This window comes from Myotis daubentonii, chromosome 2 (assembly GCF_963259705.1).
Source record: "Myotis daubentonii chromosome 2, mMyoDau2.1, whole genome shotgun sequence".
Classification (NCBI taxonomy): Eukaryota; Metazoa; Chordata; class Mammalia; order Chiroptera; family Vespertilionidae; genus Myotis; species Myotis daubentonii.
Genome location: NC_081841.1, coordinates 50,898,474 through 50,915,815, shown reverse-complemented (window position 1 = coordinate 50,915,815; position 17,342 = coordinate 50,898,474). Strand labels below are relative to the sequence as shown.

The following is a 17,342-nucleotide window of genomic DNA, read 5'->3' as shown; positions in this document are numbered from 1 at the left end:
CTGGGTCTATGTTGTTCATCAGTTTATTTTGTTCATTAGATTCCACATCATGTGATACTTATCTTTCTCTGACTGGCTTATTTCACTTACACAATACTCTGCAGGTCCCTCCATGCTGTCTCAAAGGGTAAGAGATCCTTCTTTTTTTTACTGCTGCATAGTATTCTATGGTATAAATGCACCACAACTTTTTTATCCACTCATCTACTGATTTGCACTAGGGCTGTTTCCAGATTTTAGCTATTGTAAATTGTGCTGCTATGAATGTAGAGGTATGTACATTCTTTCTGGTTGGTGTTTCGGGTTTCTTTTCTTTTCTTTTTAATATATCTTTATTGATTTCAGAGAGGAAGAAGGAAAGAGAGATAGAAAGATCAATGATGAGAGAGAATCACTGATTGGCTGCCTCCTGCACATACCCTACTGGGAATTAAGCCCACAACCCAGGCATGTGCCCTTGACTGGAATCAAACCTGGAACCCTTTAGTCCACAGGCTGGCACTCTATCCACTGAGCCAAACCGGCTAGGGCTGTTTCGAGTTTCTTAGGATATGTTCCTAGAAGTGGAATCACTTGGTCAAATGGCAGTTCCATATTTAATTTTTTGAGAAAACACCATACTGTTTTTCATAATGGCTGCACCAGTCTGCATGCCCACCAGCAGTGTACTAGGGTTCCTTTTCCTTTACATCCTCACCAGCACTTGTCATTTGTTGATGATAGCCATTCAGACAGGTGTGAAGTAACACCTCCTTGTTATTTGAATTTGCATCTCTTGGATGATCGATGACTTCGAGCATTTTTCATATGTCTATTGGCCATCTGTATGTCCCCTTTACTGCAGTTTATTTCTAATTTAATTCCATTGTGATCTGAGAAGATGCTTGATATGATTTCAATCTTGAACATGTAGAGACTTGTTTGGTGTCCTAACATGTGGTCTATCTTTGAGAATGCCCCATGTGCACTTGACAAGAATGTATATTCTGCTGTGTTGGGGTGATATGTTCTATAAAGGTCAATTAAATCCATCTGATCCAGTGTGTCATTTAGAGTCTCTGTTTCCTTTGTTAATTTTTTATCAGTAGATCTATCCAATGAAGTCAGCAGGGTGTTAAAGTCCCCTATTATGACTTTATTACTGTTGATCTCTTCCTTAACGTCCTCCAGAATTATGTGTATGTATGTATGTATGTGTATGTGTATGTGTGTGTATATATATATATATATATATATATATATATATATACACTCCTATATTTGGTGCATATATGTTTATCAGGGTTATATCCTCTTGTTGGATAGATCCCTTTAGTATTATATAGTGACTTTTATTGTCTCTTGTGATGGCTTTCATTTTGAAGTCTTTTTTTTCATTTGCATTTGCATAGAAAATTTTTCTCCATCCCTTCACTCTCATCCTGTGTGAGTCTTTTATTCTGAGGTGGGTCTCTTGTAGACAGCATGTAATCGGTACATATTTTTGTATCCATTCGGCTACCCTATGTCTTTTGATTGGAGCATTTACATTTAAAGTTATTATTGATAGGTACTTATTTATTACCATTTTAATTCTTTATGTGTATGTTTCTCTCTCTATTTCTTCTTATTATTATAGCAGTCCCTTTAGCATTTATTGCAGTGCTGGTTTAGTGATAAACTCCTTTTGCCTTTTTTTTTTTTTTTTTAAATCTGGGAAGCTCTTTATTTCACTATCTATTTTGAATGACAGCTTTGCTGGATATAGTAATCTTGGTTTCAGATCCTTGCTTTACATTATCTTGAATATGTCATGCCATTCCCTTCTGGTCTGTAGAGTTTCTGATGAGAAATTAGGTGTCAGCCTTATGGGACCGCCTTTGTAGGTAACAAATTGTTTTTTTCTTGCTGCCTTTAAGATTCTCTCTTTGTCTTTAATTTTTGGCATTTTAATTATGATGTGTCTGGGTGTGGGCCTGTTTAGGTTCTTCTGGCTTGGGACTCTTTGCCTCCTGAACTTGTGTAACTTTTTTTTTCATTAGGTTAGGAAAGTTTTCTGCCATTATTTCTTCAAACACATTCTCTATCCTTTGCTCACTTTCTTCCCCTTCTGGAATACCTATTTTTAAAAAATATATATTTTTATTGATTCCGAGAGGGAGAGGGAGAGAGAGAAAATTCAATGATGAGAGACAATCATTGATTAGCTGCCTTCTGCACACTCCACACTGGGAATCGAACTTACAACCCGGGCATGTGCCCTGACTGGGAATTGAACCATAACCTCCTGATTCATAGGTCAATACTCAACCACTGAGCCATGCCAGCTGGGCCTGGAACACCTATTATGTGAATATTGTTTGTTTCATGTTGTCCCACAGCTCCCTTAAGCTGTCCTCTTGTTTATTGTTTGTTTGTTTGTTTTGGTTCTCTGATTGTTTTTTTCTACCTATCTTTTAATTCAGTGACCTGATCCTCAGCTTCCCCTAATCTGGTGTGTGTTCCTTCCACTGTGTTATTAATGCTATGTCATTCTTCACAGTTACAATATCTTTTCTCATGCTATTGAGAATCTTTACCATCATTATTCTGAACTCTATGTCTGATAAATTTCTTATCTCCATTTCATTTAGCTCTTCTTCGGTAGAATTCTCTTATTCTTTCATGTGGGGCTTGTTTACCTCCACCCCCCACCCCCATTTTGGTTGCCTGTTTGGGTTTGTGTCTGTGTATTAGGTAGATCTGTTATGACTCCCAATCTCTAGTACAGGACAATATCAGATGCTGTTTGTGACTGGCCCTGCATACCCTGTTTGGAGCTATCAGCAATTCACAGCTATGGCTCCCTCTGCTAGGGCTGAGTGCCTTTAGAAAGGACCAAGATATGCACAAGGATCTGCTTTTCCTAGCCCAGGGCCTGGAATGACATCAGGCAAAGTTTCCAGAGCTCTCTGCCTGAAGTCCCATTGATACTCAGACTTGATTAGCCTCAGGCTACTGACTAAAAGGTGGGGTAAATTGTCTTCCCACAGGGTGGGACAACTGCCTTCCCCTTCAGGCAAAAGCCACCTCAATAGCAAACATCTGCTAGAGAAAGATTTCCTCCACAGCATGAGGGAATGACTCAGTATAGGAAACCAGGGTGGCTAGCCTCCAAGCTCCAACCCCAGAGCCTGCAATCCTGGCTTCTGCTCACACAGCTCCAGTCTACGCTGCCCTCCCTCTGCTGGAGCCCAAGTGAAATTTTGTGCATTGCCCCTTAAAGGGTGCCTGCTTTTCCAGCCATCTCTCCCTAGCAGACAGCTACCCTGCTGCTTTTCACAGCCATATATGCAGGCACTTTTCTAAGTTCTGGTTCTTTGGGCTGTGGGGCCCAGCTTGGGGTTTAAGATCCCAGAGTTCTCAGTGGGAACCCCCCACAGCTGAGCTATCCCTCCAGAACTCCGGCTGCTGTCTGTGGGAACCTGGTCAGCCCTTTTGCGCCTCCGTACTTCCTACCAGTCTCTATGCGGTTATCAGGGTTCTCTTCAGCTAGTCTTTAGTTGATTTTTCAGGGTGTTTTTTCTGTGTTTTAGTTGTATTTACAGTTTGGTCCTGGGAGAGTGGCAGTGTAGCTTCCTCTTACTCCACTGACATTTTGGAATCTCTGTTTATAAGTTTCTATATTCTACAGAGGTAACTTTGGTTGGAATGTAAAGTAACGTTTGAAAGGTGGTAAAACTGGAGGCTAGGAGACCCATTAGGTGGCTGTTGGAATAATCTAGGTAGAAGATATTGATGGTCTTCCTAGGACAAGAAAAACAAAGGATAAATAAATAGGACTACATCAAACCAAAAAGCTTCTGAACAGCAAAAGAACCACCAACAAAATGAAAAGGAAACCCACAGTATGAGAGAACATATTTGCCAATGATACATCTGATAAGCGGTTAATTCCAAAGTACACAAAGAACTCATAAAACTCAACACCAGGAAGACAATCCAATTAAAAAGTCCAAATAAAACCTATAAGTGAGATCATGTGATATCTGTCTTTCTCTAACTGGCTTATTTTGCTTAGCATAATGCTCTCCAGGTCCCTCCATGTTGTCTCAAGGGTAAGAGCTCCTTCGTTTTTACAGCCCCATAGTATTCCATGGAGTAAATGTACCACAGTTTTTTAATCCACTCATTTACTGATGGGCACTTGGGCTGCTTCCAGATCTTAGCTATTGTAAATGCTGCTGCTATGAACATAGGGCTGCATACATTCTGATTGGTGTTTTGGAATTCTTAGTATATATTCCCAGAAATGGGACTGCTGGGTCAAACACCAGTTCCATATTTAATTTTTTGAGGAAACTCCACACTGTTTTCTACAGTGGCTGCACCAGTTTGCATTCCCACCAGCAGTGTACTAGGGTTCCCTTTTCTCCACATCCTCACCAGCACTTGTTTGTTGATTTATTGATGATAGCCATTCTGGCAATATGAGGTGATATCTCAATTGTAGTTTTAATTTGCAGCTCTCTGATGATTACTGATGTTGAGCATTTTTCGTGTCTATTGGCCATCTGTGTGTCCTCTTTGGAGAAGGGTTTTATTTGGACTTTTTAATTGGATTGTCTTCCTGGTGTTGAGTTTTATGAGTTCTTTGTGTACTTTGGAATTAACCGCTTATCAGATGTATCATTGGCAAATATGTTCTCTCATACTGTGGGTTTCCTTTTCATTTTGTTGGTGGTTCTTTTGCTGTTCAGAAGCTTTTTAGTTTGATGTAGTCCTATTTATTTATCCTTTGTTTTTCTTGTCCTAGGAAGACCATCAATATCTTCTACCTAGATTATTCCAACAGCCACCTAATGGGTCTCCTAGCCTCCAGTTTTACCACCTTTCAAACGTTACTTTACATTCCAACCAAAGTTACCTCTCTAGAATATATATCTGATAGTGTCATTCCCTGGCCTTGAATACTTTACTGTACTGTACAAACTTCAATATGCATAGCAAATGACTTGGCAGTGTTGTGAAGAAAAAAAAAACACACCAAAAAACAGATTTGGGAACTTTAACCTAGTGATTTTGACTCAGTAGGTCTGGGGTAAAATATAGGAATGGGTATTTTTAACAAGACTCCTAGGTGATTCTGAGGTAGGTAGTCATACTTTAAGGCACAATGTTTAATGGCTCCCCAGTTCTCCTACAAAAGAGTTCAATCTCTTTATGTCTTCCAATGCTTTGTACAATCTGGACACTGCATACATTTCCAGCTTCATTAATGACTTTCTGTACCCTAGGCTTAAGTTATACTGAAATTTCCCCCATTTTTAAAGAAAGTATACCCCTACTATGATCTGTTCTCCCTTGTTGACCCTACCCATCTATCCATTCCTTCCAATAAACCAACCAAACACACAAAACTTCCTGCCTTGCCAATTCCTATTTTCCATTCAATTTAGACATTAATTCCTCTAGGAAGAATACTGATTTCCAAGTCTGAGTTAAGTACCCCTTCTAAAGGCTAGCATAGCATCCTGTATTTTCCCCTACACAGTACTTAGCTAAAGTAGTCTACTGACTTATCTGTCCTACTGCATAACTGTCTTGTTCTCCAATGAATCTCCAGGTGCTTAGCACTGTACCTGGAATATAGTAGGAACTCAATAAAAATTTATTCAATGAAAAATAAATGAATGAATTTTACTTAGAAGAAGTAAAGAGAATGAAGTTAAGAGAAACAAGCTAAATTTTTTATTTATGTAATGGAAAATATGTATACCAATGAACAAATGCCAGGAGGGACAACAGAAAAATAACTATGGTAAATGAGCTAGTAGTAAGAAAATGAACAAAGGATTTAAATAAGCAGTTCACAACAAAAAAATAATCCAAATGGCCAATAAGAATAAAAAAAGATATTTTTTCTCATTATCAACGAGACAAATGCAAATTAACCAATTATCTTATTTTCCATTAGGGCCCCGGTGCATGGATTCGTGCACATTGAAAATAAATTAATTAGAAGGTGGCCGGCGAGGTAGGACTGGGCAAGACAGGCCGGACATGCCCTGGATCCAACCTCCCACTGTCCCTCCCTGGCCGGCCGCACCTGGGCTGTGTCGCGGCTCGAAGGGCATCTGTGGAGTGAGTGGGGTCCCTCCAGCAGGTGGGATCCCTCAGCCTGGCCTGCAGGCATTGGGCCAAAAGCAGCTGACATCCCCAGAGGGTCCCAGATTGCAAGAGGGTGGTTCTTGGGTGACGCACCCCGGAATCAGGCTCCCTTCTCTCTGGTTCCGGGGTGTGTCACCCAAGAACCACCACTGCCAAGTCACCACAGCTCAGCAGCTCCTGCATTGAGCGTCTACTCCCTGGTGGTCATTGTGTGTCATAGCTACCGGTCAGTCACTTAGCCTTTTATATATATAGATACCCATCAAATTGGCAAAGATTTAAGTCTGATAATACCAATTTTTGGCAAGGATGTAGAGAAATGAGATCTTACACTGTGGGTGGCAGGGTATATTCCTAGAAACTCTAGAATATAAGTATTAGAATATCCTTTTAACATTGTTTATAACAGAAAAAAATGGGAATAATCTGAATGTCCACCAGTAGTGGCATATGTATCTATGGAATACTTTAGAGCATTTAAAAATAAATTAGTTATGCATACAAATAGTGAAGAATAAAGAATTAATGTCAGCAGTGCCAATGTTTAGAAAAAAGAAGGAAAAAACAAAGGATCCAACACAGAAAAAAAGCAGAGGGTAACAGTATAACTATCATTTGATTACCTTAATCTGCTATTTTTCCAACAAATTTCTTGTCATTATGTTTGAAACATGATCTACTATTAAACTACAATTTCTCACCTCCTACAAATTCATTAAAATAAAACTTTAAAAAATAATTTTATTGATTTTAGAGAGGGAGACATAGAGAGATAGAAACATCAATGATGAGAGAGAATCATTGATCAGCTGCCTCCTGCATATCCCCCACTGGAGACTGAGCTCACAACCCAGACATATGCCCTGACTGGGAAATGAACCGTGACCTCCTGGTTCATAGGTCAATGCTCAACCACTGAGCCCTGCTGGCTGAGCAAAATAAAACTTCTTTGAGTTTTAGCAGTACTGACTGCAAAGTGCTATCTTTTTAGCTTTTTGTATAGTTTTTGGAATTGTAACATTGTTTGATCCTACATTAATATCTACAAAATCCTAATATCATTTAAATTAACTTCATTTTTTAAGATTTCAATTAAATGATGCAATTTCTCCCCACCATCTATCCATAGTGAAATTATTTCTTCATAAGGCCACGGAGATGGTTCTAATAAATCAAAATAATTAAAAATGCTTTGTTTCTAATAAAAGATATAAATTCATTACTTTTTTAAAATACATTTTTATTGATTTCAGACAGAAAGGAAGAGGGAGAGAGAAGGCAACATCAATGATGAGCCCTAGCTGGTTTGGCTCAGTGTATAGAGTGTCGACCTATGAACTCAAGGGTCCCAGTTTCGATTCCGGTCAAGGGCACATGCCCGGGTTGTGGGCTCGGTCCCCAGTAGGGGCCGTGCAGGAGGCAGCCAATCAATGACTCCCTCTCATCATTGATGTTTCTATCTCTCTCTTCCCCTCCCATCTTCTCTGAAATCAATAAAAATATATTTGTTTTAAAAAAGGAAAAAAAAGAAACATCAATGATGAGAAATTATTGACTGGCTGCCTTCTGCATGCCCCCTAGTGGGGATGGAGCCTGCAACCTGGGCATGTGCCCTTGACCAGAATCAAACCTGGACCCTTCAGTCCCCAGGCCAACACTCTATCCACTGAGCCAAACCAGCTAGGGCTAAATTCATTACTTTTTATTAATATACTAGAGGCCCAGTGCACGAAATTCATAAAGTGGGGGTTCCTCAGCCTGGACTGCACCCTCTTGCAATCTGGGACCCCTTGGGGGATGTTTGACTGCTGGTTTAGGCATCCCTCTCACAATTCGGGACTGCTGGCTCCTAACCACTCGTCTGCCTGCCTTCCTGCCTGGTTGCTCCTAACCCCTCTGCCTGCCTGCCTGATTGCCCCTAACTGTTTGCCTGCCCACCTGATCACCCCTAACCCCTCTGCCTGCCTGCCTGATTGCCCCTAACTGCTTGCCTGCCTGCCTGATCACTCCTAACCCCTCTGCCTGCCTGCCTGATTGCCCCTAACTGCTTGCCTGCCCGCCTGATCACCCCTAACCACCTCTGCCTCAGCCCCCGCTTCTGCAGCTTCATCCAAAAAGTCATCTGGAAGGATGTCCGGAATGGCGTTGGGAAGGTCGTCCAGCTGTCCAGTCTAATTAGCAGATTATGCTTTTATTATTATAGACTAGAGGCCCAGTGCATGAAATTCATGCATGGGGGGTGGGTCCCCTCAGCCCAGCCTGCACCCTCTCCAATCCGGGACCCCTCAGGCGTTATCCGACTGCCTAAACTTGGATCAGGCCTAAACTGGATTGGGCCTAAACTGAATTGGGCCTAAACTGGCAGTCAGACATCCCTCTCACAATCCAGGACCATTGGCTCCTAACTGCTCACCTGCCTGCCCACCTGATTGACCTTAACTGGCTCTCCTGCCAGCCTGATCAACCCTAACTGCCTCTGCCTGCTGACCTAACTGCCCCACCTGCCGGCCTGGTCGCTCCCCAACTGACACCCCCCACTCCCCCGCCAACCTGGTCGCCCCCAACTTCCCTCCCTGCTGGCCTGGTTGTCCCTCACTGCCCCCGCTGCTGGTCTGGTCACCCCACTCAGCTTGCTGTTCAGTCATTTGGTCGTCCATCACTAACTCCCCTGCCAGCCTGATCGTCCCATGCAGCCTGCTGCTCAGTTGTTTGGTCGTCCCTCACTAACCCCCCTGCCGGCCTTGTCGCCCCACTCAGCCTGTTCGGTCATCTGTTCAGTTATTTCGGATGTGATGGCCCCTGGCTCTTTATATATATAGATTCCTGTGCAGAGCTCCACATCTATTTTAATTAAATGGAATGTCTTTTAATGTACCTGACTTAAATCTTTATTATGAAATTCATGCTTTCTACTACCAATTAAAAACTTTCCAAAGCTTTTTTTTTTTTAATATATTTTATTGATTTTTTACAGAGAGGAAGGGAGAGGGATAAAGAGTTAGAAACATTGATGAGAGAGAAACATCGATCAGCTGCCTCCTGCACACTCCCCACTGGGGATGTGCCCGCAACCAAGGTACATGCCCTTGACCGGAATCGAACCTGGGACCCTTGAGTCCGCAGGCTGACGCTCTATCCACTGAGCCAAACCGGTTAGGGCCTTTCCAAAGTTTTTATGGTGCATTATATTTTCTACTCTATGTTAGTTCATCTTAACTGCAATACAATTGAAATTATCTCAACATTAAAGAATTTTATTAAAAAATGAAATTTTTCAAGGTTTTGCAAGAAATCAGTATTAACTAATCCCTTTGTCAAACCAGAATTTAACAAAAGAGAAAAATGCATATTTTATGAAGGACACGACTGACAGAGAGCAGTGGCAGTTCATAAATGACATGTTGCCCATCTCAAGCATTGTACCTGACCAGTTTTAATAATTTCAATTTCAAATATTTTTGCTACAGTTTCTAGTTTAATTTTATTTTTGTTGGGTTGGTGATAAATAAAATAAATTTTATCCAGAATATTTTTAAACAATTGACTTATTTTATTTTTAGGTACTGAATTGCATTAAATGACTTCAACAGTGCCAAGTGATGGCTTTAGAAAAACTTTCTAACAAATTTGTAACTACTCCAGACTTCCTTCCCACTACTGTAGGAACACTATTACAACAAAAATGCAATTAATTTCACTTTCAAATATTCATTATCAAAGGCCCAATCATTTAAAGCAGACAATACTGAATTAGAAATATACTCTGCTGTAGCTGATACCAATTCTTTGAAGTAACAAATATCATTACCAGTAGAGAAACTGACTCAACTGCATATTGAAGATTCATTACTAAGTGCTTTTCTTTAATTGTAGATGCCTAATCAATGATAGCACATAACTGTCATTCTCTTCTATGATATCCTTAAATATCTTCATATAATTTATTTTGCAATATATTTTGCTGTTCTTCCTTAATGCACTGTATCATGTATGTAAACAACTGCCTTTATCCACTTCATTTTTCTCTTCTAACTCTATGCCCCCGCACTATCAAAGACTACTGTGTTTTACTAAACTATAAAGAATATTAAAAACTTTTATTGCCGAACCGGTTTGGCTCAGTGGATAGAGCGTCGGCCTGCGGACTCAAGGGTCCCAGGTTCGATTCTGGTCAAGGGCACATCCCCAGTAGGGGGTGTGCAGGAGGCAGCTAATTGATCTCTCTCATCGATGTTTCTGACTTTCTATCCCTCTCCCTTCTTCTCTGTAAAAAGTCAATAAAATATATATATAAAAAAACTTTTATGATAGTATCAATGTCTTTATTTAATTTATACAACAAATTGGCAATTGAGTCATTAGGTGCTTGCTTCAGCAGCACATATACTAAAACTGGAACTATATAGAGAAGATTATTAGCATGGCCCTTGCGCAAGGATGACATGCAAATTCGTGAAGCTTTCCATATTTAAAAAAGAAACTGAGTCATTAGTTGATGCATCTAACAAATCTTGAATTATGGTACAGTCTTTTTAAAAAATCATGTTCCCTAATTTATTTATTTATTGGCAGAAATTTGCCTATGAGTTTTATTAGTACCATCTCAGGTTACTAAATATGACTTCCATTCCATGGACCAATGGACATGCTTTTCTGCTGTCACTCCTAAATGCTGAACTATCAAACAATTTTATATCCATTCTTTCATTTAAGCCTTTTGTACTGTTCTGAAAACACTCCTTTTATAGCCAATTTCATGCTACAAATGTGACAGCTCTGAACACAGAGTTGGGAAGAGATACATATATTATACAGTATTTCCTTCATACAGACAGATAACCTTGAGAGCAGAGTTATTAGTAAAATGAAATTAAAAAATATAAATGATGAGTTTTGAATGTTTACCTGTTCTTCACATATTTAACTGTAAATTTATAAAATTTGATTTTTAATAGTGGTTATGCTTAATACCTGGCTCATAAAATCCATGAAAATTTAGCAATCAGCCTTGCAAACTGGTAAAAGCCAACTGTGTGTACAGTAAGGGAGGCTTTGGGAGAGCAAGTAATTTGCCTGAGTTGGTAAGTGGCTAAGTCAAGATTCAAATCTAAGTCCAAAACTCTGACACAGGTTAGGTTTCTTGGTGAATAAGGGCCATAATTGGCGTGTGTGTGTGTGTGTGTGTGTGTGTGTGTGTGTGTGTTGTAACTTGCAGGGGGTGGGGCATATACTGAGGTAACTCCACATACAAGGGAATGCATTTTCTGGACCTCCATCTTATATTGATACTAGGGGCCCAGTGCATGAATTCATGCACACTGAAAGAAACTGGGCCTCAGTGGGCACAGGGGCAGGTCTCGGCCCATCCTCCATGCCCCCACCTGGCCCCTCCCACCATGGCCTTCGGTCCCCAGTCTGCTGGCAGCCCTGCTCCCACTGCCACCACTCCCATGTGCTGACAGCACCAGCCCTGCTTGCACCTGCTGAAGGCATGAAGCAACTGGGGCTGGCACTAGCAGTGGATGTGAGTGGCAGCTGCTGCCCTGATCGCCCCTCAGGAGCAGGGGGAGGTGGAGAAGCCCTCAGAGGTGATCAGGGCCAGCAGCCGCAGCTCGCACCCGCTGATGGTGCTGGTGCTGAGAGATCAGAACCAGCACCGGGCACCGGCAGCAGGTGCGAGCGGTGGCTCTGGCACCAGCTGTGGGTGCAAGCGGGGCCGGCGCTGGTAGCAGGCGCAAGCATGGGGGGGGCGGGGGTTGGAGGAAGGGACCACAGCATGTGGGAGAAAAAAATTTTCAGTGACCACCAGAGTCTGGCCCCGATGACAGTGACTGGCGCCCCACCTTGGTCTGGAGCTCTGCTCACCTGCTCCACCATCTCACCACGGCCAATGCCCACCATGTTCTGCGCATGCCCCCTGGTGGTCAGCGCACATCACAGTGACCAGTTGTTCGGTTGTTCCAGCTGTTCTGCCATTTGGTTTATTTGCATATTAGCCTTTTATTATATAGGATTGCACACTCTTTTACATTCCCATTCTGACTGCCAGTTTTGCTAGAGTCTCGGTGCTTCATACCTGTCCAGGAATCAGTCTAGGCTGGATACTTGAAGGAAGAGGGAACAACTGAGTGGTCTAGCCATCATCTGCTCATTGGACATTTCTCTTTTAAAATTTTTTTCTTAATTGCTTTAAGGCATGTAAATACAGGTGTTTCCCACCACAAGCCTCCTAACAGTGCTGCATGAATTACGAAAAGCTTCAGAAAACCTGTAGTCTGAAACCTTACCACACTTGGGGTGCAAGAAAAGGACACTATCCTTCAGTCCCAGGAAACTGGGGCAAGAGTTTGGGGACAGGAGGACCAAGTGCTAGCCGCCCTGAAGTTCTCTAGACCTTCCACACAGCCTTTTCCTAGGAACTGAGTGAAAGGCTGGAGCTGCTGGGGAGCTTGGAAATCGGCCCTCGGCCAACCCCTTCCTTTATCAGGGGACATTCTGCTCTAAGGGGGGGTGAAGCGACTGGATGAACGTCAAGCGGTCCAGGCAGCATTGCTGTATAGCTCTTTCCACGACAGCACACGGCTTCCTCTAAAAGACCCTCCCTGCCAAGAACTTACCCCGAAAACACCAGGAACCTGGGTGGGGACCGGCCTACAGCGGAGAGCCTAGGGGCAAACCTCCCAGTCGCTACTGAGGCGACTGCGGTCACTGAGTCAGAGTTCACGAAGGTCAAACAGGGATGCACAAGGCCCAAGGCAGTAAGAGACGCGGATTCCTCAGCGGGGAGGGAGCCTCCGCCGCCGGCACAGCAGCCCCGCCTCTCACACGCCCCGCGGAGCAGCGCGAGCAGCCCCGAGGGCAGGGCACGCAGCCGGCGGCGCGCACGCTCGCCCCGAGGCCGCGAGGGAGGCGGGCGGACGTGCGCGCTCCCGCGGCGGTGGGCGGGGCCGGGGCGGGGCTCGGAGCCGGCCCGGGGCGGGGCCGCAGGAGCTGGAGGGGCCGCGGCCAGGTCGCGACAGGTGCGCGAGGCAGAGCGCCTGGGATCCGGGCAGGGCTGGTGCCGGCGCAGAGAGAAGACCGCTTTCAGCCAGGTAAGGGCCTCCCCTCCCCGCATCCTCCACAGCCGAAGAGTCAAGTGAGCGGACCTCGGCTCTCCTCCACACCTTCTCCCTCCCGCGACTCAGGGGCGGGGGGCGCACAGGGAGAGCGGACCCCGTACCCTCGGAAGCGGGAGTGGAGGAACCGCGGATTCTCTGCTCTTTCTTCACTTTTGGGTACTGCTCTGAGGTTGGAAGTAATGACATAGGGCCGAGCCTTTGCTGCCTGAGGGAGGAAGCTGATAGGAACTCCCTCTTCTTAAATCGGGAGCACTCCTTTCTAACTCTATGTTTTGATGTGGTGGAAGGGGGTGACAGTTCATCTATATTCAAAAGAATATCCCAAGGACATACTATTATGATATTCAACTGCTCACGTCCCTTCTTTATTTTCAGCCATTCCCTCGCTCTTTGACTTTTCTGCCTTTCCATTCTGCCAGTTAAACTCTGTGTGAGACATATCCTTTTGAGGTGTGTTGAGAACATAGCAGTCCTTGCAGCCGGATGTACCATCCCCGCATCGCTATCGTGTATGTATTGCTGGCACCTGTCACTAACCTACGTAGGTGTTAATATGAGGTAACTGTACACCCTGACGACACCTACTAACCCTGAAGTTGTCGGTGCTAGGAGCGAACCATCTGGCGCTTGTCCTTGCCTCCTTCTGGCGCTCACAACAACTGAGTTTAGCTGATCCTGGCGAGAGATAGTTGAACTACTATTGTCTTTCACTTAATTCCAGCTTTCAAAAGCCTACCTAATCCAGATGGTCCTATCAACTTGACCTGTTAAGTTAGTCAAGGTACTTAGAGAGTTATCAGCCTTTAAGACAATGCCTCTGTAGGGGGGGCGGGGTGTCTTCTTTTGAATGAAAGAGTCTTCCTTTTGCTCTTGATTTCAGTGGTTAAATAGAATACTTTTTATCTGCATAATTACTAATACTATTCACAAATGGTGCATTCACAGTTCTAGGAACTGTGAAGTAGCACTTTCTTTTGAGGTTTGATGTATACACAAAAGGAGATGACCCTTAACCAGCATTTCTAAGTTCCTGTGGAGGTATAGCCTGGATGAAGGATGATCACGTTTTAAGTAGACCTTCAAGAAGTTGCGGAGTTAGCAGGGGAGAAGGTTTTAAAGGAAAAAATAAAGAAAGCTGTGCATGCATATATATTTCCTTGTTTTGCATCAATAGAAAAACACATAACATGGCAATATGTAATTTAAAAACATTTCTCTCTCTCTCTCTCTCTCGCTCGCTCTCTCTCTCTCTCTCTCTCTCTCTTTACCATACATTTATTAAGTGCCTCTTGTTTTGTCAGTCCTACTGTGGATTCAAAGTTCCAAATGGCCAACTGTAAAAGAGCTTAAAATCAAATGGGCTAGGCAGATCAGTGACTATAATTTACTGTATTAGTGAAACCAATGCTATACTGTAGATCAGCCCAGAGTGCTGTGGGAACACGGAGAATAGTTCGTGTTCGTGTGTTTGGTTTTTTAATTCTTTTAGTTTTCCTTAAAAACAAAACAAAAAAGTAAACAACCACAATAGTAAAAACCTTTGAGTAATAGGGTTCTCTTCAATTCATGAATTTGTATCATTCCTATTTCTTACCTTGCATTCTGTCACCATTATGGCCTTTTCAAGATGGGCTTATGTCTTGTTGTTAGCACTGTAGCAGTTCAGTAAATAGTTGGTGGAGCTATTTTCACTGTTCTCTAATGAGCCTGGAAGTGTTGTTATCAGGTAGTTCCTGAACTGTAGAGCTACTGGGAAGAGAATAGAGTATTGGCAACATTAGTAAAGCAGTGCCATTTTGTAAAAATTGCTCCATTGTGTAACTTTGTTTAACTTGGTACATTCAAACTTCGTTCTAGACTCTGGTTAAAGGTGGGCCAGATTTCAACCTCCTAATAATTCTAAGAAAAGAAAGCTTTAGAAGTGAAAGCAATTCTATTAACAGCATACCTTGGTAACAGAGGATACTTTTTCTTGCTAAGGTGTCCTCAAAATGTGTTTCTCTTTCTTTTTTCTTTGGCGGTGGGGATAGGGTGGATAGATAGGTGGAGAAGGAAAGAGTGAGAAGTGTTTGAAGATTCTTTGTAGAGTTTTGATTAGCTGAAGTCTGTAGCAGTCTTGAGTGCTCGTCATATAGCTGTAGGCTTTTTAAAATTGCCTATTGTGTGCCAGTGCCCTAGTATACAGAGGATGAACATGACATGGTCCCTTCTCTGTAACTATGTTTTTCATTTTTTAAGTAGGATTCTGAGTTAATAATACAGATGTTGGTTGTTTCATTTGGTAATTTGAGCCATGATACTTATTGAACATGTTTCTTTGACATCGCTCACCTCTTTCCTTTCTGTTTACGCTCTAGGAAAGTGGTCTCCACCAGGAATTTTTAGAAAGGTATATTTGCATGTAATTTGGGTACCTACAATGATTGCATTGTTTTCTTACGATGTTTTCAAGTACAGAAGTTCTTCAAAGACACACAGACAAAAAAAGAATGTTGAGAGTATGGGAGATCATTGGACAAGTTTGCCATAAAAGGCCACCTAACCACAGATTGGGAGAATTTGTCATTATTTATATTGACCATGAAACTAGTTTCAGGCATTCTTAATTCCATACACTCAAAAGTAGATGATCTTCATTTAGATTGGAATTGTACTCTAACTGCAGATAGAAAGGTGTGTAACTTGGTTCTGAAGTCAGGAATTTCCATAAGAAAAGACTGTTGGGTTTTTTTTAAAGGTTGCTCTGGTCTTTCACTGTATTTTTTTTGATAGGAAGTTAAAGTACTTTATTTTAGATTGTGTACAGTAATCTCTAGGTGACGTTAAATCACTTAACACAGACTCTCAAAGTTCTTTAGTAACAAAGGAGTGGTTGTAAATTGAGTAATTTCTACTTAATGATTACAGAATTGAGATTCTGTGGTAAATGGTGCTCTTGGTAGGACTATACTGATATGTTTATTCTATGGCTGGATGCAAAGTCCTTGAGCCTCAGTCAAGTTACTGTGCTAATGAAGACCTCTTTTCATAAAAAGGACAAGGTTTGACCCAAAAAGCAATTCATTATTCAGCATGTCAAATGACTTCCTTAAACTTGAAAACGTTTCTTGAGACTTCACATGTCCAGTTATAAGAAGTTAACATGATACCATAAAAATTTAGATTATTTTTATTTTCTTTCAAAGAATTTCTTAATAATGCTACTCTGACACCAAGAACTTTCATATTTAGAAAAAAATGCAACTTTTTTGTACTTCTGATAACAAGTGTGGAGCTGTTTTTCTCTCTTATTTATCCTATGACAGAGCTTACTATTTAAAAATCTTACAATCTCTCAAACATGTTTTCTCTTGCATGCCAAAGTATTGCCAATTTTTTGTTTCATTACCTATAGATCAGTAACCCAGATATGCTTTTACTTGGCTTTAGCTTTCTACAATTTTTTTTTTTCTTCCATAAATTGAAATCAAGCAAATGGCCCAGGAGTTCTTTTCCTCATAGTCAGTTTTACTGAACAGATAACACTTGCTCAGATTTAGCTCCCATTTCCAGTACTAGAGGAAATCTGTCTGCCTATACATAGTCACAGTGATTTCCCTCTAATGGCCCTGTCACTATCCTTACCACGTGGCAACATTTGACCAAGAGGACAACTTTTCTGGTTCTTCCTTTCATTTGGCTTTCTTGATGTGACTCTACCTGGTTCTCCATCTTCTATTCAAACCACTTCCTCCCATGGTCCTTCATTAGCTCGCAATCTTTTTGCCCCTTGAATGTGGGTATTTGCCATGGACCTGTCCAGAATCTTATTCTCATTATACTCTTTCCCTGTGCAATTTTATCTGCTTTAACACCTCCATGCGGGTGACGTGCAAATTTATCTTTTAAAAAAACAACACACGGTAAGCCAGCTGGTGTGGCTCAGTGGTTGAGCGTGGACCTATGAACCAGGAGGTCACAGTTCAATTTCTGGTCAGGGCACATGCCTGGGTTGCAGGCTCGATCCCCAGTGGGGGGCATGCAGGAGGCAGCTGGTCAATGATTCTCTCTCTTCATTGATGTTTTTATCTCTCTCTCCCTCTCCCTTCCTCTCTG

The 17,342-nt window shown here is 42.2% G+C and overlaps 1 protein-coding gene, 1 long non-coding RNA gene and 1 other non-coding gene across 5 annotated transcripts in view; 2 read left to right on the top strand and 1 right to left on the bottom strand.

Annotated features, from left to right (window-relative positions):
- The window catches only part of LOC132227579 (uncharacterized), a 41,436-nt gene extending 28,360 nt beyond the window's left edge, over positions 1-13,076 (bottom strand). Inside the window, exon 1 of the long non-coding RNA XR_009451209.1 lies at positions 12,747-13,076. This is a non-coding gene — a long non-coding RNA (uncharacterized LOC132227579). The remainder of the gene's footprint in view (positions 1-12,746) is intronic.
- LOC132228895 (U6 spliceosomal RNA) lies at positions 10,492-10,601 on the top strand. The gene has a single exon (XR_009451504.1). It is a non-coding gene; the product is annotated as a U6 spliceosomal RNA (small nuclear RNA).
- Positions 13,077-13,093: 17 nt separating the features above from the next.
- LIMA1 (LIM domain and actin binding 1) overlaps positions 13,094-17,342 on the top strand; it is a 98,161-nt gene continuing 93,912 nt past the window's right edge. For 2 of the 3 annotated variants that reach the window (XM_059682842.1, XM_059682839.1), the window contains exon 1: positions 13,094-13,220. The gene's annotated coding sequence lies outside the window, so the exon portion shown is untranslated. Of the gene's footprint in view, positions 13,221-13,694; positions 13,757-17,342 lie in introns of those variants that run through there. The other variant, XM_059682841.1, reaches the window with a different exon arrangement.